At 46.9% G+C, this 25688-nt stretch overlaps 1 protein-coding gene and 1 long non-coding RNA gene across 6 annotated transcripts in view; one reads left to right on the plus strand and one right to left on the minus strand.

The window, feature by feature from the left end:
* LOC135903399 (uncharacterized) overlaps positions 1 to 24137 on the minus strand; it is a 61352-nt gene extending 37215 nt beyond the window's left edge. Inside the window, exon 1 of the long non-coding RNA XR_010564786.1 lies at positions 24037 to 24137. This is a non-coding gene — a long non-coding RNA (uncharacterized lncRNA). The remainder of the gene's footprint in view (positions 1 to 24036) is intronic.
* LOC135903397 (RNA-binding protein Musashi homolog Rbp6-like) overlaps positions 1 to 25688 on the plus strand; it is a 1054134-nt gene that overhangs the window by 628225 nt on the left and 400221 nt on the right. The gene's annotated exons all lie outside the window — the stretch shown is intronic.

A 25688-nucleotide genomic window follows, 5' to 3' on the forward strand; every position in this document is an offset into this window, starting at 1 on the left:
CTTGATTCCTTTTACATAAACCCCGTTTCTTTCGTGACGTAACAGTATCGGTGTAGGTGTGGGGTAATTGAAGTAACGACGGACCCGGAACCATTTATCCTTCGCTGGAGTCGCTTCGCCGGACTACCACCTTTGCGTGTTGACATGTCCAACGACGGAGACGTTCCGGGTCCAATGTCCACTGCTCGGGGATCCGTGCCTGTTGGTACGTGGCGCCTCTGCCGAGGACCTCGGGTTTTCTCCGGAAAAGCAGGTGCAGATTTGGACGAGTGGCTTAGGCATTACCGGCGAGTTAGCAAATCCAATGACTGGGACAATACCGACCAACCAGCCAACGTTGTCTTCGCACTCACTGACACTGCCTTGATGTTCTTTTTTTTGAAAATCATGAATTATTCACGACGTGGGAGACGTTTCGTCGTTGAGCTAAAAAAATGCTTCGGTGATTCGGACGCAAAAAAGAAACGCGCAGAAGACACCCCGGCACAGAGAGCACAACTACTAGGTGAGACTTGCACTACCTACATGGAGGAGATTTTGAAATTGTGCAAGCAAGCCAACGCAATAATGTCAGAGGAAGACAAAGTCGGCTACCCTACCTAAGGGCATAGCAGAAGATGTCTACAATTTTCTGATCGGCAAGGACAGTCTCGCTTCAGTGTCTGACGTCATGAAGCACTGCCGTACGTTCGGGACACTGAAGATGCGCCGAATTACGCCAAAGTTTCGCCGATTGACCAATGTTATTACTGCGGCCAGTATCGACATAAGCACTTCATTTGACCCAGCGTCGACTACAAGACAAATCGTCCCCGAAGACTTATACAGGCACAAGGAGACGGCATGTCGCCCGCCTGACGTCTCTGTCGCCTCCTTTTTGCAAGCCCCGGCACCTCCTCCGTCCGTCATTCAGCGTCGCATCGGAGTACCGACGCGCACTGGCATTGAGCAGCAACTACTTACTCTTGGGATGCCCGATTCGAACCTCATTACGTCCGTTCCTCTGAACCTACCACGAGTGACAGTGCTCCGTGTTACGACCGAATCACTCGTCCTAGGTGTGCTGAAGTACCTGACTGTTCAGACGACTATTAGAGACGCCTGTCGCTTCCTACGTGCTACATTTACCCTATTATATATATATATATATATATATATATATATATATATATATATATATATATATATATATATATATATATAGAGAGAGAGAGAGAGAGAGAGAGAAAGAGGGCCTGCTTCCCCCCGCACACACTCGAGAAATAGTTGGTACGGCACTGCCAGCTTGAGTGTACAGGTGCAGCATCGCAGTGCTGTGCTGTCGAACAGGCGGCAGCAGAGCACACATCTCGTGCACGTGTCGTCTCCCTTTCTGCAGCCGCGGTTTCACTCGTGGATGCAGCAACCGCCCGTCAAGGCTTCCGTTATCCTAACAATCAACAACCGAAAAAGAATGACGCAAGGGAGCGCAAGAAGCAAACCTCTACACTTTTGTAGCTGATCCGAAAAAGGACAAGCACGCAGATAAAGCTGAGCGCTCGACAGCGATGTAAAAATGCGGGCGGTGGGGGGCTCGTGTGCTCTGCTTCTTGTAAATAATGCGCGGCTGCTGTTGGGCGCGTTCTTGTCGTGGTTGTTCTAGCCGCGTCGTTTCTCCTCCCCGCAGCAACCCATGGACCCCCTTCCACAAATGGCAAGTAGCAGGGCCCAAATGCATGTATCGCTCGGCGGTTTCCTGTTGTTCACGCGCATGTCTTGGACGCGTTTTCCTTTCTTGCTTTAAGCGAGCGCCATGCAGGGTCCTATACCACCGCTCTGTACGGCTGTGAAACCGGCGTTCGACACCGGAGGGAGCCGAACGCAACGGCAGAGCGTTGGGCGGTTTCTGTCGCGCCTTGGCGCAGTGGTGCACATTTCGGTGGAAGCGCAGACAGTTGGTGTCACTGCGTGTGTTTCTCTATTCAAACTTTAGCGAAAAAGAAAAGAAATGCGAACAGTGTTCTTCCCTTCGTATCGTGTCTTTTTTTTTTTCACGCAGATGCATGCTAGTAGCGTGTTGAACTAATGAACGCATAATGCAGAATACCTACGAATTATTTAGTTTGCGGCGATACCCATGCTTGCTATAACCGTTCAGAAAACTGATAGGTGACATTTTTCCTCTTGCAGTTGCGTCATGTGGTTTTACGTATACGTACTAATACAGTGACGCGGGGTAATGTGTTCATGCACACCATGCGTTTAAATGCACCGACAAAAATTTACCCTGTCCTGCACAAACCGATCCCAACTAGCGCCTTCGAATTTCCTAATTTCATCGCTACACCTAGTCTTCTGTCGTCCTCGATTGCGTTTCCCTTCTCTTGGTACGCGCTCTGTAACCGCAATGGTCCAACGTTTATCTAACCGACGTACACACACACACACACACACTTCGTCTGTTGGAGTCCATCAATCTGGGATGGTACGTGGTATCACTGTCACAGCCGCTTGTCCAATCCCGTCTCTTTCAAAAACCGAAGTAGTCCCTTCGTCGCCTTCACCTGCAATGTCTTCTATAGGCGGCATGTGAAAATCGTGTCTAGCGACAATGGTCTAGTGTCAAGGTGCGCTAGAACAGATTCCAGGGACTGTCACTGAACATTATATTCAGGACAGTCGCACAGAATGTGCTCCAGCGTCTCCTCGCAAAGACAGGCATTGCAGAGAGCGTTGTCGGCCATTCCAATGAGAAAGGAGTAAGATTTCGTGAAAGCCACCCCTAGCCATAAGCGATAAAGCAGAGTCGCCTCTCTTTGGCGGAGTCCAGTTGGCATATAGAGACGCATCAAAGAGGGCAGGTGGTATTGACGGTTGCTGTGGTTGGTCTGGCTGCTTGGTGTGCACCATAGAGAGAGCGTGATCTCCTGTGCAAGCACTCGAAGTCTGCTAGCTGCGTCGGATCATGAAAGCCGTATGGCCTCTTCTCCCTCTCCCCTTCCCCATCTTTCATCTCCCCCATCCCTCTCCCATGTGTAGGGTAGCAAACCGGTTAAGCTAAACTGGTTAACCTCCCTGCCTTTCCTTCTCCACTTTTTTCTTCCTTCCTTAACCGACGCATTACATGACCTGCCCAGCTCCATTTTTTTCTCTTGATGTCAATTAGAATATCGTATATACCCCTTTTTCTCTCTGATCCAAACCGCTCTCTTTCTGTCTCTTAACGTTATGCCTAGCAATCTTCGTTCCATCGCTCTTTGAGCGGCCCTTAACTTGTTCTCAAGCTTCTTTGTCAGTCTCCAAGTCTCTGCCCCATATGTCAGCACTGGTAAAATGCAGTGATTGTGCACCTTCGTTTTCAATGATAATGGTAAGCTTCCAGTCAGGAGCTGGCAATGTCTGCCGTATGCGATGCAACCCATTTATATTTTTCTGTGAATTTCCTTCTCCGGATCAGGGTTCCCTGTGATTAGTTAACCTAGGTAAACGTACTCCTTCACGCATTCCAGAGGCCGACTGGTAATCCTGAACTCTTGTTCCTTTGTCCGGCTATTTTTCATTGCCTTTGTTTTCTGCATATTAATCTTTAACCCCACTCTTACACTCTCTCGGTTTTTGCTGTTACACTCCCTCAATTATTTGCTGTAACTGGTATGCATTGTTGCTGAATAGAACAATGTCATCGGCGCACCGAAGGTTGATGAGACATTCGCCGTGGATCTTTACTCCTAAGCCTTCCCAGTTTAATAGCTTGAATACATCTTCCAAGCACGCAGTGAATAGCATTGGGGAGATTGTGTCTCCCTGTCTGACCCCTTTCTTTTAGGTATTTTCCTGCTTTTCTTGTGTAGAATTAAGGTAGCTGTAGAACCTCTGTAGATATTTTCCAAGGCATTTACGTAAGCGTTCTGTGCTCTTTGATTACGTAATGCCGCTATGGCGTTTGGTATCTCTACTGAACCAAATGCCTTTTCGTAATCTACGAAAGCCATATAGCGAGGCTTATTGTACTCTGCTGATTTCTCGATAACCTGATTAATGACATGGATGTGATCTATTGTAGAGTATCCCTTCTTGAAGGCAGCCTGTTCCCTTGGTTGACTAAAGTTCAGTGATACCCTTATCCTATTGGAACTTATTCTGGTAAATATTTTATCTAATACCGGGAGTAAGCTAGTGGGCCGATATTTTTTTAATTCTTTAGCGTCTCCCTTTTTGTGGATTAATATAATGTTTGCATTCTTCTAGTTTTCTGGGGTCCCTTGCAGTTGATAGACACTTCGTATAAGGAGCCGCCAGTTTTTCAAGCATTATGTTTCCTCCAGCTTTGATTAAGTCGACTGTTATTCCATCTTCTCCTGCCGCTCTTCATCGCGTCATGTCTTGCAAGGCTCTTTTGACCTCATCGCTAGTTATAGGAGGAGTTTCTGTATCCTGCTCATTGCTGTTTCTAATTAAGGTATCCTGACTTCGCTGAGTACTGTACAGGTCATACAGAATTCTTCCGCTGCTTTTACTATATCTTCGAGATTTGGTGATGATTTTACCCTGCTTATCTTTCAGTGCATTCATATTGATTTGTCCTATGCCAAGTTTTTTTCTCACTGATTGTTCTCACTGACCTCCATTTTACGGCTTCTTCAGTCTTTCTCACGTTATAGTTTCGAATATCACTTACTTTCGCCTTGTTGATCAGTTTTGACAGCTCCGCGAATTCTATGCTATCTCTTGAGTTGGATACTTACATTTTTTGTCGTTTTTTTATTAGGTCATTTGTTACTTGGGAGAGCTTGCCTACTGGTTGCTTTGGTGCCTTGCCTCCCACTTCAATTGCTGCCTCTGAAGCCAACCTAGTAACGGTTTCATTCATTAGCTCTATGTCATCATGATCTCTCTGTTCTAAGGCTGCATATTTGTTTGCAAGTACCAGCCTGTATTCGTGTGCTTTTACCCTTACTGCCTCTAGGTTGACCTGTTTCTTCTTAACCAATATTGCTCTTTCTCTCTTCAAATTGAGGTGAATCCTCGCCCTCACTACCTATGATCACTGCACTTTACCCTACCTCTCACTTCCACATCCTGCACTATGCTGGGATCAGCGGAAAGTATGAAGGAAATTTCATTCCTTGTTTCACCGTTAGAGCTTTTCTAGGTCCACTTTCTGTTGCTGTGGTTCCTCAAGAAGGTGTTCATTATTCGAAGGTTATTCCTTTCCGCGCATTCTACCAGCATCTCACCGCTAGCGTATCTAGAATCGACTCCGTAGTTGCCAATTGCTTGCTCGCCAGCCTGCTTTTACCGCACTTTTGAATTGAAGTCGCCCATTACTACAGTATGCTTAGATTTCACTTTTCTCATTGCTAACTCAACATCTTCATAAAACTGATCTACTTCATCATTGTGACTGGATGTTGGAGCGTAAGCTTGTAGTACCTTTAATCTATATCTATTAATAAATTTGATTATGACTACTGCTACCCTCTTATTGATGCTGTAGAATTCGTCAATGTTGCCCGCTATGTCCTTATGGATTAGGAATCCTACCCCGTATTGCTTCTTATCTACGTGACCTCTATAGCAGAGCACATGTCCGTTATTCAGCATTGTATAAACCTCACCAGTTCTTCTAATCTCACTAAGGCCGATGATATCCCAAGCAATGTCTGATAGTTCCTCAAAGAGTCCTGCTAAGCTAGCCTCACTCGAGAGGGTTCGGGTGTTAAACGTTGCAAGGGTCAGTTCCCATCGACGACCTCTCCGGACCCAGAGATTCTTAGCAACGGGGACACCTGAAGGCATCGATGTTGCCGGATTCCAGACGCTCGTTATGTAAGGAACGAGCAGAAAGGGGGTTAACTGAGGGGCCTGTTTTTGTTGATTGGTCATATCATAAGACGCCAACACACAAAGACGTCAAGGACAACACATGGGATACCTGAAGGCATTGATGTTGCTGGATTCGAGACCCTCGATATGTAAGGAACGAGAACAAAGGAGGTTAACCGAGGGGCCCGACTTTTATTGGTCATCTCATCAGAAGCGAACAAAGACACCAAGGACAGCACAAGGGATACCTGAAGGCATCGATGTTGCCGGATTCGAGACCCTCGATATGTAAGGAACGAGAACAAAGGAGGTTAACCGAGGGGCCTGATTTTTATTTGTCATATCATAAGAAGCCAACAAACAAAGACACCAAGGACAACACAGGGTACACCTGAACGCATCGATGTTGCCGAATTCGAGACCCTCGATATGTAAGGAACGAGAACAAAGGGTTTTAACCGAGGGGCCCGATTTTTATTTGTCATATCATAAGAAGCCAACAAACAAAGACACCAAGGACAACACAGGGTACACCTGAACGCATCGATGTTGCCGGATTCGAGACCCTCGATATGTAAGGAACGAGAACGAAGGGTTTTAACCGAGGGGCCCGATTTTTATTTGTCATATCATAAGAAGCCAACAAACAAAGACACCAAGGACAACACAGGGTACACCTGAACGCATCGATGTTGCCGAATTCGAGACCCTCGATATGTAAGGAACGAGAACAAAGGGTTTTAACCGAGGGGCCCGATTTTTATTTGTCATATCATAAGAAGCCAACAAACAAAGACACCAAGGACAACACAGGGTACACCTGAACGCATCGATGTTGCCGGATTCGAGACCCTCGATATGTAAGGAACGAGAACGAAGGGTTTTAACCGAGGGGCCTGATTTTTATTTGTCATATCATAAGAAGCCAACAAACAAAGACACCAAGGACAACACAGGGTACACCTGAACGCATCGATGTTGCCGAATTCGAGACCCTCGATATGTAAGGAACGAGAACAAAGGGTTTTAACCGAGGGGCCCGATTTTTATTTGTCATATCATAAGAAGCCAACAAACAAAGACACCAAGGACAACACAGGGGACACCTGAACGCATCGATGTTGCCGGATTCGAGACCGTCGATATGTAAGGAACGAGAACAAAGGGGTTTAACCGAGGGGCCCGATTTTTATCTGTCATATCATAAGAAGCCAACAAGCAAAGACACCAAGAACAACATAGGGGATATTACTTGTATTTACTAAATGAAATAAAGAAATATAAATTAATGGAAGTGATCCAAGTGGGCATCGTATGACTTATTTTAGAGCGGCCCAGTGTCACATGACCGGTGACCGAATTTGGACCAATGGTTGGTTTCGAGCCAAGTTCCCTCCAGCGCAGCAGCCCGATGTTCTGCCCACCATGGACTATTCCAGTTACCCAAGTTAGCGTGAAAGAGCTTAGCTGGATGGACAGCTATGCTGCAAACTGAGTTCCGAAAGAATGTTTATCGCCTTAAGATACTCCGAACTTAGCGTGCCGATTGTACACGCACTTTGTTTAGTTTTATTTATTCATTTATTTGGGCAAAACAAATAAAAGCTTTGCCGGCAAGGTAAGGCAAAAGGAGGCCGTAATCCTCCTGACGAAGGCCTTTAGCTCGCTTGAGCAGCAGAATTAGCAGTTTAATAATAAAACAAAGTACAACTAATAAGACAGAAAACTTCAAAACTATTTACAGAAAAAAATTTAAACACATTGAACACTATCAACCGTTTGCCAAATAGCAAGTAACTAAATAAATACAGCATTGCAAAAACTACGGACATTCTGGCATTAACAAAAGTTGCACATTCAGAATATAACAATAATAACATTACTATTGACATAAACAAAAACAATTCTGTTAGTATTCGTGAAACACACTGTGATCAGAAAATATTATGTTTTGTATTGCATGTTTAAATTAGTGAATTGTTCTACAATTTATAGCTTCGTAAACAATGTTAGGGTAAGTATTTCATAAACACATGATTTCATATTCGATCGTTTGGGTGCCATAGTTTGTCATTGGTTTATTTATCACTATTGATGTGTGGCGTAGGTTGTATCCTATTTCTCTACTCTGGTAACGAGTTGAAAATAGTTCACTGTTGCTGGGGACCTCTTTAAATATTCGTGTGCAGATATTTGTTTTGTAAGAGTCTCTAATATTAGGAATGTTGTAGCGCATCATTAGTATAGCAGACCCGATGTATTGTTTTGAGAAGTTCAGTAACCGAACAGTTGCAGCATAGTCCTTCCATGTTTTACTGGTCACCAAAATCCGCCGTCACGCTGTGAGAGAGCTTCATACGCGGCTGAAAGTTCATAATGCATTGCATTGCAATGCGCTTCCATAAGCTCGCTGTAAAAACGCTGCTGCGCTTCGCAAGAGGCACCGGATCGTGGGACAAATTGTGACTGTGCGCTGTGTGGCGTTTTTTATGTGGGTGGGGCATTCACATATTTTGTGACTATGCGGCACCTTCACAGCCTGCGTGACAGCGCCCGCACGGGCAGTTCTGCGTTGCACTTTCTTTCGTTTGCTTTCTATTCTATTCTTTTTCCTATCCTCCTTTTCCAGTACAGGGTACGCTGTAAACGAAAATAAACCCACCTGGGAGTTTTTAACAGGTGATGTGCTCTAAAACCTCCCCTCCTCAACTATTTACTCCGATGTATGGGGGCAAACTCCGCTGGCTAGCTGCGGGAGTATTAGGGCGACATGACGCGATTTTACTCCGCTTAAAAATCTTGTTCTCCCGTAAAACTCCGACAGGGGGTTTTAAAAAACTCCCCTCCGCCGAAAGAGTTTGGTCACGTGGCGCTTCCCATGAGGCTGTGCGCCTCGCCAGCGACAGGGCGCATTCGGCGGAGTCGGCAGTGCTCATGGCTGACGGTTTCTTTACATTTGCGAAGTGTCGTTCCGTGACAGCGTTTCGTCAATTTGTTTCCCGTATTTCCTTCCAGAAAGTGTTATAGGCATTCCTGCAGCTCGCTCATTTTCAGCTTCAAGTACGTTAGCGTGGATCACTTTGCTGACAACGATGAATGCAAGAGCAACGTTTTCAAGTGCAGAAAAAGGCTTATGTATACCTCGAAGCTGCTCACTGGCTCATGATGTCGGCTCAGGTTCTGACTGTGTTTTCGTGCTCCGTGACCCTGGCTTGTGTTCTTCACTACGCGAAATACGACTTTTATGCCCTTTTGGGTACATGCTGACAACACCCGGTTTAATGTTTGAAAGGACCGCGTAGCAACTGCAACAGCAGCCACTGTTCGAGCGACGACATCCGTGCTAGTCGCACATGAATGGCGTAGCCGAAGTTCGTTGCGGTGCTGTGTTGCCAGTGAGAAAGATCGGAGTACAAGCAACTGTTTTTATGTATCTGCGAACGGATATTCTCACCCGAAGAAAAACGGTAGGACATAAGTATGCGTACTGTAAATAAAGCTTCTTATTGAGCGAAGTGCATCGAATTGTTATCGCGCATGTAGGTTTTGGTCACGTCGTTGCTTCCGATATTGCATTAACATTACGCTCTATCCTAGACACTGATTTAGACGCATGCCTGCTGGCTCCCAGTTTAAGGATTCACTCGACAGATCAGCGATGTAGCTCCTTTTCACAACCGAGAGATATTGCTCGGACGCGGAGCAAGTAGTGCGGTGTATAAAATGTATGACTGCGCATTTTTCGGTGTTACGTCGGCTACTGCGGGTCATGCTCACACGTAATAATTTGTTGCTACACTACCACAATATCGCAAAAATTTAATTTTGCTATGAAGCTGACGCACTTACATTTTTCTTGCTTACTCTAACTAACGCACTACTTTTTGGCCGCGAACGCATGCAGTGTGCGAAGTCGCTCCAGCACTCATAGAATGGCATGTTAATTCTGAAAATTTACGCCATTTTTTTTTTCTCTCACTATTCTGAATTAACAGTTTTGTGTTGATTAAGGTATTCTGTTAATATCAGAGAGGCACATCTCGTATGAACGAGCATGTGAGTCGTAATTCTGAAAACAGCACGGCTGCTCCCAAAGCGTTTACGAGGCACACAGTATCGTGGCTATATAAACTGGCACCGTCGCTTCTTGAGTATCGCGTGTACGTGGGATGCACCCGCCGTGGTTGCTCAGTGGCTATGGTGTTGGGCTGCTGAGCACGAGGTCGCGGGATTGAATCCCGGCCACGGCGGCCGCATTTCGATGGGGGCGAAATGCGAAAACACCCGTGTGCTTAGATTTAGGCGCACGTTAAAGAACCCCAGGTGGTCAAAATTTCCGGAGTCCTCCACTACGGCGTGCCTCATAATCAGAAAGTGGTTTTGGCACGTAAAACCCCAAATATTATTATTATTACGTGGGATGTGTTTCAAATTTCTGCATTGGGCGTTTCTGAAATGTTTATGTATGTCATGATATATGTGCTTTCATTGACTTGTTTCGTCGAATTTGACGCGGTCTCGTGTGCATATTTCGAAATTTGACCAGCAGCCTCTGTATGTAAAGATGTTCGCGCAAACTCACGTGATGCCTCTTTTTATACTCCCGTTGCACCTCGAAAAAACTCCGTCCATTGCAAAGCAAAAAAGAAAGAAAAGATAGAAAAAATAACTCCCGTAATTTCACGTAAAAATTCCGTTCGCACGGAGTAAAAATTCTACTCCGATCATACGGAGCATAATAAACTCCGAACCGGGGGGTCGCTATAGGACAAGCGTTATACTCCCACCTCGGAGTTATTTCCGTTTACAGTGTAGCTAACTAGATATGTCCTCTTGTCAGCATTCTTGTCTTTCTTTTACTGTGTGTGTGTGTGTGTGTATGTGTGTGTGTGTTTGTGTGCGTGCGCGCGCGCGTGTGTGTGTGTGTGTGTGTGTGTGTGTGTGTGTGTGTGTGTGTGTGTTTGTGAAATAATAAAGTCTAATATGTAGATTTCGCACTAGTGCATCGTGCCGTGCGCGCTAACACGCTGTTGTGTCCCTTCTCTTACAGGTGAGTACGCTCGCAGACCCGTCCATACATCTCTTGCAGTGCACAGCTCCTGGTGAGGCGTTTTCGTTCCCAGCACTACCACGCACCCCGGCGGTAATGTGGTCACTATAAGATAATCAGCCCCAAATGAAAAACATCAGTAACGTGTTATTATCGTGAGGTGGTGCCTCTGCGTACATGCGCGCACAATACCTAGAAAAAAAAATTATTTACGACGTTCCAACGCATATGAAAAAGCTCTGCTCCATGGTAAGCCTATAGATACCTCAACGTGTGTTGTTTGCTTTCTTACATCTGCAAGAACAGAATGACCTTTCGTTATTCAATAGAAGGTTCGCTGTTAGTTGTGGGAAGGAAAATAACACGAGTAAATACGCTGGATGTTCTTTTAGCTTTCTTTGCGGATAGGCGTGTGAATGTTTTATTATAGTTTAATACTGTGCTTGGTGTGCGGGCTCTGCAATTGTAGGCCTAGTCTTGTAAAATGCGATTGTATGTAGCTTGAAATAAATAATAAATACAAATTGTGTTAGCATTAAAGGGAAGCTCAAACACTTTTCGAAAAAAATGAGTTCTCTGCGGCATTCTACAGTTTCGAGTCCCCTGAACACGAATATCTGGTTCAAAAAGGGCGGAAACAAACGCAAGCGGCTGTTAATTCAAGAAAACACGCGCCAGCGCCTCAGGGCCTCGCGCGAACGCCGCTGTTGCCCGTGATTGGTCGGGGCCACTGTGCATGCTGTCGTTGGCGGTAGTCGCCGGTCGGCGCCGCCGCATGTCTCCGTTTCAGAGCGTAGCACCATTCCTTTCTCTCTGGTAGCACGCGGTTCTGCTGTTATGGCTTCATAGCTGAGTTGTAAGAGGGAACGTTGCCGCTGTCTCCGACAGCTTGTATTTTCCCCGTACATGTTTGAACCCACAGCCGATACGGAAAACGATGGCGGCAACGGCGGCAACGACGATGTTCAGTGTTCCAACAGCGAGAGCGATGTGTGCACCTTCTCGCGCGCTGGAAATCTTAGCTAGTACATATGTTTTTATGCGAAGCATATTACGAGAGCTCAACCCAGCTCCTCAGGCGCGGCGGTGTCGCCTTCAATACCACGTGACACCATGACGTCACGACAGAGGAGAAGTGGCTTTGGCTCAACACTTGCAAGATGGGCTGGGTGGGGATCGAACCAGGGTCTCCGGAGTGTGAGACGGAGACGCTACCACTGAGCCACGAGTACGATGCTTCAAAGCGGTACAAAAGCGCCTCTAGTGAATGCGGTGTTGTCTTGGAAACGAGCTGTTTCTTAGGCTCAGGCGTGCGTCGCTTGCTCAGGCGCACATTTCGTTGCCACGCCGAACGCTGCGTTGTTCGACGCTCACCGCGTCCAATGCAGGGCGCGTAGTCGCTGCGCCGTAGCCCATTCTCTTACACCCCTTGGCGGGTCGACGGGAACGCTGTCGCGTTCCACTCTTGAAGGCGAAGCAGAGTAACGCATGAGTTGTTTCTTCGTCTAGCCGAACCAAATATAGCCAAGCAACAGCAGTTCACCAGGCTAAACAGTGGTTCAACAACTAAAATAAAGGCTAGTATGCTTCGCATCCTGGGCTTAACCTTAGCTAAGCCACAGCCATTTTTTTTTTTATGTAGCTGCACGTTGCAATGACGGGAGAAAAAATGCGCTAAAGTGTCACTGGGAACATGCTGCTGGAAGAATGCCGAAGCACTAACTTCTCATTAGATTCTAAACACGGGTGCAATTCCGCGATGTCAAGCACCTTGCCGCTGCTTGTCTAAAGTCCCGTGTTTTTTTCAGCGTTGATACACGATCGCGAACATAAGTGCCGCGTTTCAAAGCGCGCACATGCAGTGCTGTGAGGTACAGTCATGGAAGTTGCTTATCATACACATCCAGAGATGACCAGAGGTATTACATGTGCAATATTCATACTACGGTTCGACGACTTTGCGAGTGTGGCTCGATCAAGAATCGGTATGCGTGCTCCATGCTAGTGTGGACATAAAGATATTAGGCAGTTTGAGCACCGCCGTGTAGTAAACACGATAAGTGAACCGTACGTCGAATGTCACTAGGCAAGCCTACACTCCATTTGATACCTCAGGTGCAACGCTGTGGAAGCTACGCTCGAAGTCCGGTCACCAAAATTTATTACTGCGCGCGTTTCCGTCTATGCTTCGCAGCGTGCCAGCGGCGTTTGCTCGCGCGAGCATGCACGTAAAGCTGCCACGGCAGGCTGCAATTAAAAAAATACCGAAAAGAAAAATTTTTTTAAAAGAACGTGTTAGCAGCCGTATAAGTACACGGTTGGTATATTCTCTTGTAGGAGAATATAGACGGAACAACGCCGGGCTTCAGTCGCGCCGATTTAACTGGAATACCGATTGCCCGCGTCGTTGTCAAGCTCCGATGATAGTCACTGTCGCAGAAATGGTCCGAGCACAGCACAGTTGATTCCGTCGGCACGAACTTATCTCTCCTCACCGCACGTACCCACTGCGCTGCAAGCTTCTTTTCCTTCGGGAATTTGTGAAGCACCACATCGTCTCGCCCGCCTGTGTTCGCGCAGCCGAATGCTGCACAGAACGAGCTGCATGGTGGGCGCCCTTGGCTGTAGGCACCCACGCAGCACAGAAGGAAAGAACAGTTTACGAAAATCGCAAAACAAACGTGAGCGGCGGCGGCGGCAGATCTCTCGTAGCGTCGTTCAGTAAAGCGCAGTACGGAAAGAAGCATGCCAGCACATGTCAGCACGCCGGTCCGCAGCTCGGTTGGCTCGGTCTCCGCCCATGACGTCGTTCTCGCCGGTTCTCTCCTGTGGCAACAACCTCACCTGGCGCTCCGGGAAGCGATGGGGGCGTGTCCGCGCGGGTGATTTAGAAAGCGATTTCCGCCCCTTATATTAACAAAACGAAAAAAAAAATTTCGGAACCGTAAATTATAAGGTCTGTTCTTCCCAATTTCAGAAATTCATGGAAATTGAAAACCGTTTCAGCTTCCCTTTAAGGTGCCGAGATAATGCAAATAATGTACGGACTATTGTTTTTCTGTATTATTGTTAATAATATTATTATGCGATGCTTAGGAGCTGTTGGCGCCATTAAAAGCGCCGGCTACAGTTTTTCACACAGAGATGCGTAAATAATAAAGACCACAGATATGAAAAAGAAATCCCTTAAGAGCAGTAAAATGGAAAGTCAACTCAGAAACACAACAACACAAAATTCAGTGACATCAGTACACTAAGGTCAACATAAAGTCGAGTCACATAACTACAAAAAAGTCAAGGCACATAAGAAAATACGGAATAGGTTCAAGCGAAGGCACATGAATGCAGACATTGAATAATACAAAGTCAGGCCATTTAAGCAACAAGATTGAGCTTATCACAGATAAATACCCTACTCAATGCTTTTCTAGCATACCACTCGCTTACAGAAATCTCTGGAGCGCCATTAACGCTCGTCTTCGCAATGAATACATTGGCCATGCTACCTAAGATCTTTCCGAAGGGCCTGCGGTACAATGTCATTAAATCACTGGTTAAACATCGTGTTTGTTTGTCGTGTCCCGAACAGTCCAATAGAAATTCTGTACATCTACCTCATTCACGCGGCGACAAGTGCATTTCGGATTATCAGCTCTTCAATTTTTTTGATCGGTGCTTTGTATACGCGGTACGGAACGGCAGACGGTGAGATTCCAATACTCTGCTTGTGTGCAATGTGAACTGTATTTAAATTGAAGCGAAGGGCTAATGTAAAATAAATCAGAATATTTTAGGTTCTGATCGGACCACGTTGTTCAGCAACCGCGGACTGATATCGGTCTTTGTTCGCCTTGTGTAAGAGGGTGTCCAGATGGGCCGTTCTTAACACGCGCTTGCCCAGCTGCCTCGTCTGCTGCAACATTCCCAGGGATATTGCAGTGGCAAGGTATCCATTGGAGCATTATTGTACGATTCTTCTCATTTGCTTTTGTGAGTTGCTTTAGGGTCTCGTAAACTAAAGCCATGTTTTGCGAATTGTTGATGTCACTATGATATGACGACAAAGATGCCTGCGAGTCACAAAGGATGACCTTCTCGGCCTAAATTTACGTATCGTAGCAACGATACTATTAACTCTACTGCAGTTTAGTATGTCGTGTGAGACAGCCTAAACGTCTGTATTCCGTTCCGTTCTGCAGTGCCAAAGCTGCTGTAGAATTCGTTTGACAAGAACCATCGCTGTTCGCTGGAATATAACTAGGCTATCGGAAGAGTACCTGCTACAGTGAACTCTTGCTTGAGTTAATTGTAAGGAACCGAAGGAAGCAGTTCACTTAACTGGAAGTTCACTAAATGGAGTACATATAATATGAAACAGCACAGGGCCCAGCAGACATCGAGTGAAAAGTGTGAAATGCAATTAACAGAGTAATGTACATCAATATATACGAAGTGCGTAAAAGTTGCGCTGCTGCCTATGTAATTTTGAAAAGAAATCTAATCTTCATTCTCACTGGTACTGTTAAAGCTCAAGGAGTAACAGCTGTCCAGAGGGTCTATGTTTTCGTGCACTTCGTCAGACACAGCTTGTTGTTAAGACACGCAGTCTAGCGACTTTCCAAGGTATCCCACAGCCATGGCTAGTATTACAGCATTTGACTTTGCCTCTGCGATTGCATCGTCATCGTTGCACCCTTCCTCTGCGGCACGGACACCGGAAACGATTTTCAGATCTGATAGTTCAGCACAGGTAAACAGCTCACACTGCGCATAGCCGCCGCTGGATGGGCGATTTGGGGGCGGCGGGCATCAGCTATGCCAGCGTTGCAAAGCACAAAACTTCATTGAACTGATTTCAAAAATGAGCCTGTGTCTATTGATCAAGTTCGCTCAATTGAAATATTCGCGATTCAAAAATTCCTTTAACTGAGCATTTCTGCATTGAATGAAAAGAAAAACTGTCGGGGAGATTCTATAAGAGTTCGTTATTCTGAAGCATTTGTTAAACCGACGTTCGTACAACTCAGAGTCTACTAGTTGTTGTGCTGCATGCTTGCATAAACTTGTCTCGTTTGCAAATAATTTCTTTAGCTGAAAGTATAATTTTTGGGGCGACGAGTTGCAATGGAGAGTAGCAGACGTCTGAGATCCCAAATTTGTGTTGTGGTAGTAGATTTAGTTTAAGCTGGACAAGTAACGTACTGTGCAAAATCTGAAATAACTGGAGAGAATTTCATGGATACTTTCGTGAAAGATGTATACATCCATATATATAGTTTGAAGTCGAGTATGAGTCAATAGAAAGTAATGGCGGAGAGAGAGATCGTTGTGTCGCTTCCCACCCGTATCTTGCGGAGTACTTTAGCTCAGTAATGCATGGAAAATTCACATGTAGCCCTCAAATGCTCCTGTGCTTGCAGGATTCACGTTCGCGGCCTTCTGTTTCGATGCGTGCGTATTTGTTGTTTTCTAAGTATTAGAGGGCCAAGGAATTATGCACGCACCGAGAGGAAGCCGCACGGGAATAAGGAATGTTGTTACGCTAAAACTGTTCCCACGATGCCAGTCAGTCGTGGTGTGTTGGAGATGTACTAAGTGCCTGGCCAATGGCAATGGCCATTCACCTGCAGCAGTGGCTTTGCTGCAGGTGAAACGTTTCACCTGCAGCAAAGAGGATGCCTGGGATTCGCTGAAGAAAAATAACTGGGCGGATTCTACGCGTATGCGGGGGTCGGTTGTGAGCGAAGTCTTCTTTGAATTTCACCGGCATGTCCTTGTTTCTCCTTCTCCGATGCACGTTCTGGTCGTAGTTGCCTCAAAACTGCACGCCCATTCTGTTCGCTTCTTCTCTACCAGCGGCTGCTTTTGCCGTGTAATTTCTTCTCTTCTTTGTAGCCGGCTTGTTCGATATCTGCTTCTCTATATTTGGGCCGTGTGACACGTAAGCCATTCAGCGGTATTGGCCAAGAATGTTCTTATGCCCAGCGCTACATGTCCGGCTGCGTGTGCCCACTGAAAGCGCAGTATGGCCGGAAAGGAAAGATTCGCTTGAAAAAAAAAAACTAATGCTTAGGCGTGTGGTAAACGTAATCACCAGCGCACCAAAAGCATGGTCCATTGAGGCCTCACAGTGAGGTGCGAAACAGACGGCCTCGCATGCCTGATGCGCACTGTCGAAAAACGCACCCTGACAGCAAAGAAGCTGGCGCTAATAGGACATAACCACACACGTGTAACAGGCTGCGAACACAGCAGCAAGAGCGCAAGTGCAAACAGCTCCTCAGGCGAACAGACTTCTTTCGCCATACATGGAGCAAAGTCTCGAGACACGGCACGCATACGCGAAATTGTCATGCTTGCTCTTCCATGATAACTATATACCAATCGAAACGGACAAATAGGTAATATACGGAATGGGGCTCGGTAAAAAGTTGTACCATACAATCGCAAAATAGATCTTTCAAGAATAACTGGTAATTACAGTAACTGCAAAGAAAATACAACTTATACACTTAATTTCTCTGTAAATAATTAATTCATAATAAGCAACCAAAAAGATAGTTGATTTTTGGGTCAGTGCTTCATTCATGTTATTGCTGTCGCACAGTCGGTTCTGTTGTAATGTTGCTGTGTGGGCTCAGGAAGTAAATTTGGAACGGACCATTGCCCGATCATGCATTTCCTGGCAGAAATCGTAAAACATGCCTTCACAGCGGACATTCCAATGTAAGTGTGGTACATTTATCGAGTAGGATGTTATTAAATGAAATCTTTAAGCTAACGAACGAGGAATGATTTAAGAACTCGTGACAAAGAATCGGCGGAGTCGTTTTCAAGGACACACAAAGGGTCGTCATTTCGGGATCATATCAGATATCTCGCTTGATGCTTTTCCCTTTCCTGCGTTATCAGCGATCGTTATTGTTTCGTGAGGGAACTCGCGACGCTGTTCTCTTATCTGGGAAGCACACGTCGCGGCACATTCTTGTTTAACATATTTCGTATGTCATCATACGTGTGGCGACGGTTCTCTATATAGATGCCCAACTAGATCAAAATTAGGTGGGCTTCTCAATCATTATTATACTTTAGGCCTAAAGGCTAGGGATTTGTGTGGCTAGTATACGCAAAAGAGAAGGAAGAAATGATAAGACGAGGTTGTCCTCCGAACGAAACAAATTTCGCAGTTTCGCCCGAATGGCGAAGCATCGATTGCGATTGCAAATTAGTAGACATCTATACAAAGTAAGGGTAGTATCTTTATGTAGACATTCTTATTGGACATTCGCTTATTAACTAAATTAAAGAGCATGGTGTCAGTGCGCACAGGCAAATATGAACACATCACAGTTGATGGCCGCGGACACTCGCTGTCAAGACGCTGGAGTGAGCAAATGCGGCAGCAGCAGCGAGAAATATGACCTTCGTGCTGCCTACCGCTTCATCGCAAACTGAGCGGTGAGAAACAACACGCACAAAGGTATGAGCCGCCGGCGCACCTAGACTCTGCCCCCAACGCAAATCGCTTTCAAGAACCCTTCCCGCCCCCGATGCCTCGCGTGCGACGTAGGACGGTGCGCTTTCACCCCGCTTTCCTCCTTTGCGCGGCCGGTATTGAACCGCGACCATCGGCTCATCCTCGCACGCTTTCACTCGCACATACACAGAGAGAGAACTTTACTCGTCCATTATGGAACGATGGGGTGGCTCCCTCTTCGCGGGCTCCATATGCTTGCCCTCTGGATCAGTCGGAGCTGGTCTTCCAGGGCGGGGCTGGACAGCATGATCTCCCATCGCTCGTAAAGGGTGGGGATAGCAGGGGGGTTAGTTATGCAGCATATACGGCACGCGGCAATGGTGTTCTCGCCGTTAGGCTTTATACGGAGGATCACGGCGACGCCGACGGTGACGACGACAAAAATGCGCCTGGAGTGTCCATATAATTGCTCTCGCAATAAAACGGTTGGCAAGGTCAAGCCCTCTCCAGTAACGCAGGACGAATTAAGATGCACGAGCTACTCGACAGCACTCGTAAGACAGCCGGGCTACTATCGGCGCCCGCTGGTGCCTCTGCGGTCTCCTGCTCGTCCTCATAGCCGGACCAACAACGGGCTCTCTCGTTTGTGTTTGCGAGAGCGGCTCGCTGTATGCCCATGCTTCTGAGCACGTTGAAAATCGGCGCCTTCTCGAGTTTTGCGCGGGGCCCTTGGCTTGACAAGAAGCGGTAGTTGTTCACTGTGGGACTGCAGGGGCGCGCCTGTCGACGAGCCGCCTGGCCGCGGGCTGTGAACAAATCTGTCGTGAAAAAAAAAAAACTAATGGTTTTTGAACAGACGAGGCGCACACATTCGATTGATTGATTGATTTAGGTGTCGTTGTCTTAAACAACGACACCTAGAGGCTTAAGTGAGCATTTGACCAACATTAAACCAGCAGTGTTCTGCTCCCGCGTTCTGTTCAAATCTACATGCTCACGGTGGAGTGCGTCTTTTCTCTGCAGCATCTCTCTAGCTTTATTTCTTCTCATTTTTCTATAACTGGGGTTGAGGCGCCCTGTAAAAAACGCACAAGTTGAGCCACTAGGTGCAACTGATTTAGGATCTAGTGGAACTGCAGAGTGCGTGGGTGCTCGGACAAAATTGTTGCGTTGGCTGCCTTTAGCAGTCTCGCTCGTAAGAACTTGCGACGTAGGGAGGCGGTGCCGTTTAAAGAGCACGCCAACCGGGCGGCGAACTTACGCAACACGCTGGCGCACCCCTCCTAGGATGTTTTTTTTTTCTTTCTTGTGATAATCGGAGGTTCAGTTTTTTTGTCATGTCACGATATTATGACCCGGTTCTAAGTGAAGTTTCTTAGTTAAAACTGCACGATCGACATTTCCGAGAACACATTTCACGATCTGTATCTTTCTTGATCCTGTGTGAATTATCTTTCTCACTTGGCGAAACGACAGCAACTAGTTTAGTCATGCAGCAGTTGGCTGTAATTTTTAAAGTTAGGACTAGCTTCTGTAACGGCTCGGTTGCCATTATTTTCCAACGTAGGCGTGCCCTCCTATTTAAGCTTCTGTAAGAACACTTAGAACTCGGGGTTAATTTTTTATTTTCATTTATTTACCCTAAGGACCCGGAATCGGACATTGTAAGGGGGGGGGGGGGCAGGGGGATATCAACAAGAAGCTTCAAAATGGGGCTAAAGGCACGAAGAACAAAACCTAAAGAAAGAACATAATGTTTTCAGCATTAAGGAGATAGAGTAGCGTGAAATAATTATTATATAATGCAGTAAAAGAAGACCGAGCGCCAACACTGTTTATAATACAAGAAATGCATGACATTGTTCATAGACAGGACAACATGGTTGTTTAGACAAAATCATCTAGTAAGGCATGTTTGCCCATTAAGGTAGGCTAGTAATTGGAAAGAAGAGAATTCGTTCATGTTGGAGATGGATTGCCGACGTTCCACCCCTTTGTTGATAAGACTAAAGGTGACTATAAAGAAAACTAAATAGCACTGAATAAGACTAAATGATATGTAATTTCGTTAAACCGCTTTTGTATAGGCAAACGGGGGCCATTACAGGGCTATAGCGTTATGATGCTGATCACCAGGTCAATTATTCAAATGCCGGCAACTGGATTTTAATGATAGCACTGACTCTCGTCTGCCGAGTTTTCAATGCATATTCAGGAACCGCAAGTGGTCAAAATTATTTATTTCTAGTACACTGTGCAGTGTCAGCACGTTAGATCCCATAATTTAATGTTTAATCTTAGGAACGAAGATTTTTGTAAAAAAATATTTGTTAGAGCGAGAAAGGGTTCATCGTTTGTGTTTCCTTTTATTCTCAAGTTTGTTGATGAAGACCCAAATGTTTTGAGGAAACCGCGTACACATACCGTCAACTGTTCTTATAACTGTGACTGTTGAAGTTCGATGCAGAAACTTTATATCGTACGAAATGCGCAATATTTTTCCTCCCGCCTACATTTAGGGTGTTTAAAAAGTTTCTTTCAAATGTGTGAAATCTAGGAAAGGTGTGATGACAGATTTTCTCTGGATTGTTGTTACTACCGAGGCATATATTTTAAACTTACCCGAGGCGGTAAAATTAGACAAGTAACAATGCAAACTATACTAACTTTTTAACCGAGAGTCCCGGACGATTAATCTTCATGCAAGAATTGAAGCATGTCATCTGAGGAGTTTGTTAACCGTTTCTGAACTAACGAAATAATGACTATGATTCCTTTAAGAGCTTGATGATTGTCCGGCACCGCCGAAGAGCACGCCAGTCACGTGCCTGCGAGTCACGCCCGTCGGCGAGTCCTTGTCGAGCTGCGACCTTGCGCGACGGGGAGGCAGGATGGTGACCGCTTTTCGGGCGTTTTGTTCCAACACTGCTGAAGGAAAACCCTCTCTCGAATCAGGGAGTAATGCGATCTCATGCGAGTATGCCTACATTATTTCACGCTTGCCTAAAAGGAACTGGCCGGCAGAGAGGGCGGCCGCAGCATTACCTGGCCACTGCTTAGCGCGATGGAGATGATGAGAATATGTACAGAGCGCGCTTGACTATCAATCCACTGGCATCGTTTTCATTTTCGGTTTAATTGTCAGTCGTACTACATTTAAAGAGCCCCCTGACAAGAAATTCGCAACTGGACGACACAAAGAAACCCAAAATGTCCTTCAATGCAGTTTTTTCTATCCCAATTATATTCTCAACTCCCTGTTGCTGAGCTGTTTTAAGACCGTGTAAGAACGATAAAAAGGTGCGGTTTAGCTGGTATATCGGAAGACACCTCCGCGTGGGGTGCTTTCCAGCGCAAGTTCAGCTTCCTGCATGGACGATCCATTGGGCCGATTGAATCTCGAGCCCATCGGGAGATCACGTCTCCTTTGGAAGATCGCTCCGCTCCAAAAGCTGCTTTCGGGCTGAAATTGGAAACGCCTTTCTTGCTGCACTTTATCATCGAGCGCCTGCCTACACCTGGCTTTCTTTCCGATTGCCGGGAGTTCGCTCGGAGAGGCCTACAGCGGGGCTTGCGCAACAGCAGCGCATGCGCGAACCGCGAGCAGACCGCGAGGAGGCTTTGCGCGAGCTCAACCTTGCCGTCGCCTTTGTATTGCACGCAGTGTGTTACGTTGCCAGCTAACTAGTTTCGTTTGGTTGGGCGAGCAGGCGAATTATACGTATGTAAGCAGCTTTAGCGCATACACTTTTTTATGATTGTATGATCGTAAACATATTTTAAACTGTGGAGTATCGCCGAAAATGGATGCTCTGCCTTTTTCTGACCATTCGTATTAGTGGAACTACAGGTACGCTCGTCAGCACTGCCATCAACGCACGGCCTACCGTGCGGCTACGGGTACCGTGCACGCGGCTACGGCGTGCGGCTACGGCGTGCGGCTACGGCGTGCGGCTACGGCGTGCGGCTACGGCGTGCGGCTACGGCGTGCGGCTACGGCGTGCGGCTACGGCGTGCGGCTACCGCGTGCGGCTACCGTGCGGCTACGGATAGAAGGCCGGCTGACGCCGGCCTTCTATCACTCTACAGGATAAAGAAGCTGATTTTTTGAATGGCAAGATAGGCTAACACCCTTGCAAACGTCATTTTACACGTGTTTACATTTTCTGTATATTATAGTCCGTTGCTTGAAATAATGAACCAGTTTTTAGTCTGCGCTCGTGTTGTGTACTTCCTCTCGTCCTTCGTCCGGGTTGCGCTGCCCACCCATAGGAACATGTTCAATCACCAACTCGCCCAGCTTACCCACTTGATACATTATAGGTAAAGAACAAGCAAGTGTATTTGATATTCATTTGTGTCGCGTTGAAACACAGGCCGTACCTCCATAGATTTGAATGAACATTGAATGAACAGGTTTGAATGAACATTGCATCGTGTTTTCGTCGTTAGTGTTACATTTGCGTAATGACACGATTCATTTGCGTCATTTTGTCCAAACGTTCTCGTCATTAGTGCTACGCTTGCATAACATCTGCTTTAACATTTTCCAAGAAACATTCGCTTCACACCGATTCTCACATAAGCGTATGATTTCTTGTTCGAGTGTTGTTAAACACTGCGCACAGGCTGCAGCGCTTTTTATCCCCGCGTGCAGCGAGCTGGGCGACCTTCGTGAAGCCGCCGCTGACACGCAGCGACAGTGGAGCTGCATAGCCGGCGACAGTTATGCTGGGTCACGCGACGAGTCAGATGACCAATCTACGTAGTAGGAAATAACCACTCGATGAGATACCGGCGGTAATGGAAAGCTGCAGGTGTGAGTGAGCAATGCTGAAGGGCAGACGCGACAAATCGCCCAACTATGCACGCGCAAATGGGACGCAGATCCTTCTACAGTGTTACCTGGTTCGACGTCACCCACACTTGGCCGTTTCCGTCAAGTCTCCGCTGTGCTGAGGAAATAACCCGCACATAAAGACACAAAGCTATCGCGATACTATTTCGCAGGGAGTGAGATAACATAGCATGTGGACGTTCATGTGATCTTAATAAGATTTGTTTGGTTGTGATGCCCATAATTAATTAACAAGGCTTGGTAGCGACTGGGCCATGAAGTACCGAGCTTTCTCGCATTTCCTGACTTTCTCGGTGTCAACGTTTGCTGGCGTCTGCAAAAAGCGTGCGCTTTCGACACGCGAAGGTTGGCGCGCTGGAAAGCGGAGAAAATTAAAGTCGACTATATTCGCGTCGTCGTTGCCTCAAGTAATGGCTGGGTGTGCTCGAAAAATGGCGTCTTGCGCTCCTTCTGCTCGCTCCAAGGGCGTGGCCGGTCATCACATCAAGGAGCAGGCCTCGCGTGCGCGCGCCCACACCGCCGCCGGTATTTTGTTCGTCTCGGATTTTGTCCGCCCTCCGCGCGGGCGAGCGCAAGGGAAATCGCAGCGCCGCAGAAGGCCCGCCCGAACTGCCGCAAATCGCCACTAGCGCGGCATGCATGATTGAGTAGGTGAAGGTTTCCTCCTGTGCTTTGCTCGTTCCTACGATTATTGTCGTTATCGATATTTTTAGGTTTATTGACGTTTCGGAATTTGTTGTTCTCTGCAGAGGTGCTAAGGTATATGTGGCATGGTATCTAAATTTCTACGGAAGCCCACATGAACTCTGATGACGGATAGTGGAAGGGAATATGCACTGTACATACCGGAAGGGTATAGATCTGCTCCAGGCCATGATGTCATAGAAGTGGCTGCCTATACCGTTGCCTACCACGAATTGGCTGGTTCTGGCAGGAGTATGGTTCTGTTGGTCCTGAGCCTTTTATCGTCTTGCCCACGCGCCTGCTTACTAGCGACTTCCTGTTTACAAACACGAAGCTTGTCTGACTACAAGTAAACGCTCGCCACCTGGCAGCCGCGCCGGGAAACAGCCAATCCAGGTTCCGGCTTGAAGCGTGCGTCCTCGCCACGGCATACGCGCAATGCCTTGTAGATCTCAAATCGTTGCGATGCCGCCGTGCCAAAGCACGAAAATAAAATGAGTACGGTTGCCGGGACACCTTCGTTGTGCACTACGCTGCGTGTCATCGCGTTGGAAAGACGGTGCACCGTCGTCTTCTCCCGAACGACGCGCACCGGAGAGCGACTAGGATGAGAAACTTTCGCGTGGGCAACTGACACTGTTCTGGTTTCTTCGAAAGGCTCCCCTGCTTCTGCGGCCATATCAAGAGGCAAGACGCAAGTTCCCCAAGCTCAGCAAAGTGCTCACCCGTGAACAGGGTGTACTGATTCGTCAGGCCCAGACAGAAACACTCCCTACACCAGCGCGAATGCACCTCCTCCGCGGTCTCTTACCTGAAGATCCCCCACCCTGCCGATATTGTGGAGAACACCCGAACACATCCCATATCCTCTGGTCCTGTGGACCACCCCCACCTCCCCTTCCTGCCCCCACAAATCTTTCCCCTAAACCCCATGCCGGGTGGCTGACCCAAGCAGCCAGCGCCGACGACCAACGGTACCTTGCGGCGTTTATCAGTGCTGCACTGAAGAATGCCGCAAGCGAGGCTCTGGACTGAGGGCCTTTTCACCATACCAACCAACATGAAAATAAAGTTTTTCTCTCTCTCTCTTTTGAAACACTTCACTCGGGATGCCTTCTTGCTCCCCGCGAGTGAATCGCTCCTTTCTTTTTGTTTATTTTAAATATCTTGCTGGCACTTCAACTCGCGTAGTGTACTTTGTTTACACAGGCGCTTCAATACGTTCTAGCGATGTGTGCTTAAGCACAATTTCCTTTTATTCGTTTATAATTTTCTGCCCCAATATTAGCTTTAATAATGCATCGAGCCGCAGCAATATTTTCGCTAATGTACTCTTGTCTGCAGGCATGGTAGCAGGAATGATAACTGCCTCTGGAGGTCTCGAGTCGATCGTGACAGATGCCTCGACACTGCGTGGCCAGGAGACACAGGAGGGCACGTGCTGTGTCGCGCTGCACCACACAGTCTCGTGCGAAACCAACTAGCCCAGACCATCAACCTTCTAAGTTCGAGGCGGCGTATTGTTTTCGAGGCACGCTTTACTTCAGCGGTGCGTGCAGAAGATGCTGTTTTCTCATTCAACGCGGTGAACTGCCAGTTGATTTACTCGCAAGAAATTTTGAACCAACCGCAAACAGCGCTCGTTCTAGCTTTGGATCGTTCGACCCGCGAACAGCGCCGCTAGTTTGCTTTCCGACACTATGCACGCACTTAAATTCCATTACAACTGGTTCAATTAATTTCCAAGTCAATTTAGTTCCCAAGTCACGCATTTACACTACTAAGAGTGACTTTGCCCAAAAGAAAAACTCGCT

Source organism: Dermacentor albipictus, chromosome 2, assembly GCF_038994185.2.
Source record: "Dermacentor albipictus isolate Rhodes 1998 colony chromosome 2, USDA_Dalb.pri_finalv2, whole genome shotgun sequence".
NCBI lineage: Eukaryota > Metazoa > Arthropoda > Arachnida > Ixodida > Ixodidae > Dermacentor > Dermacentor albipictus.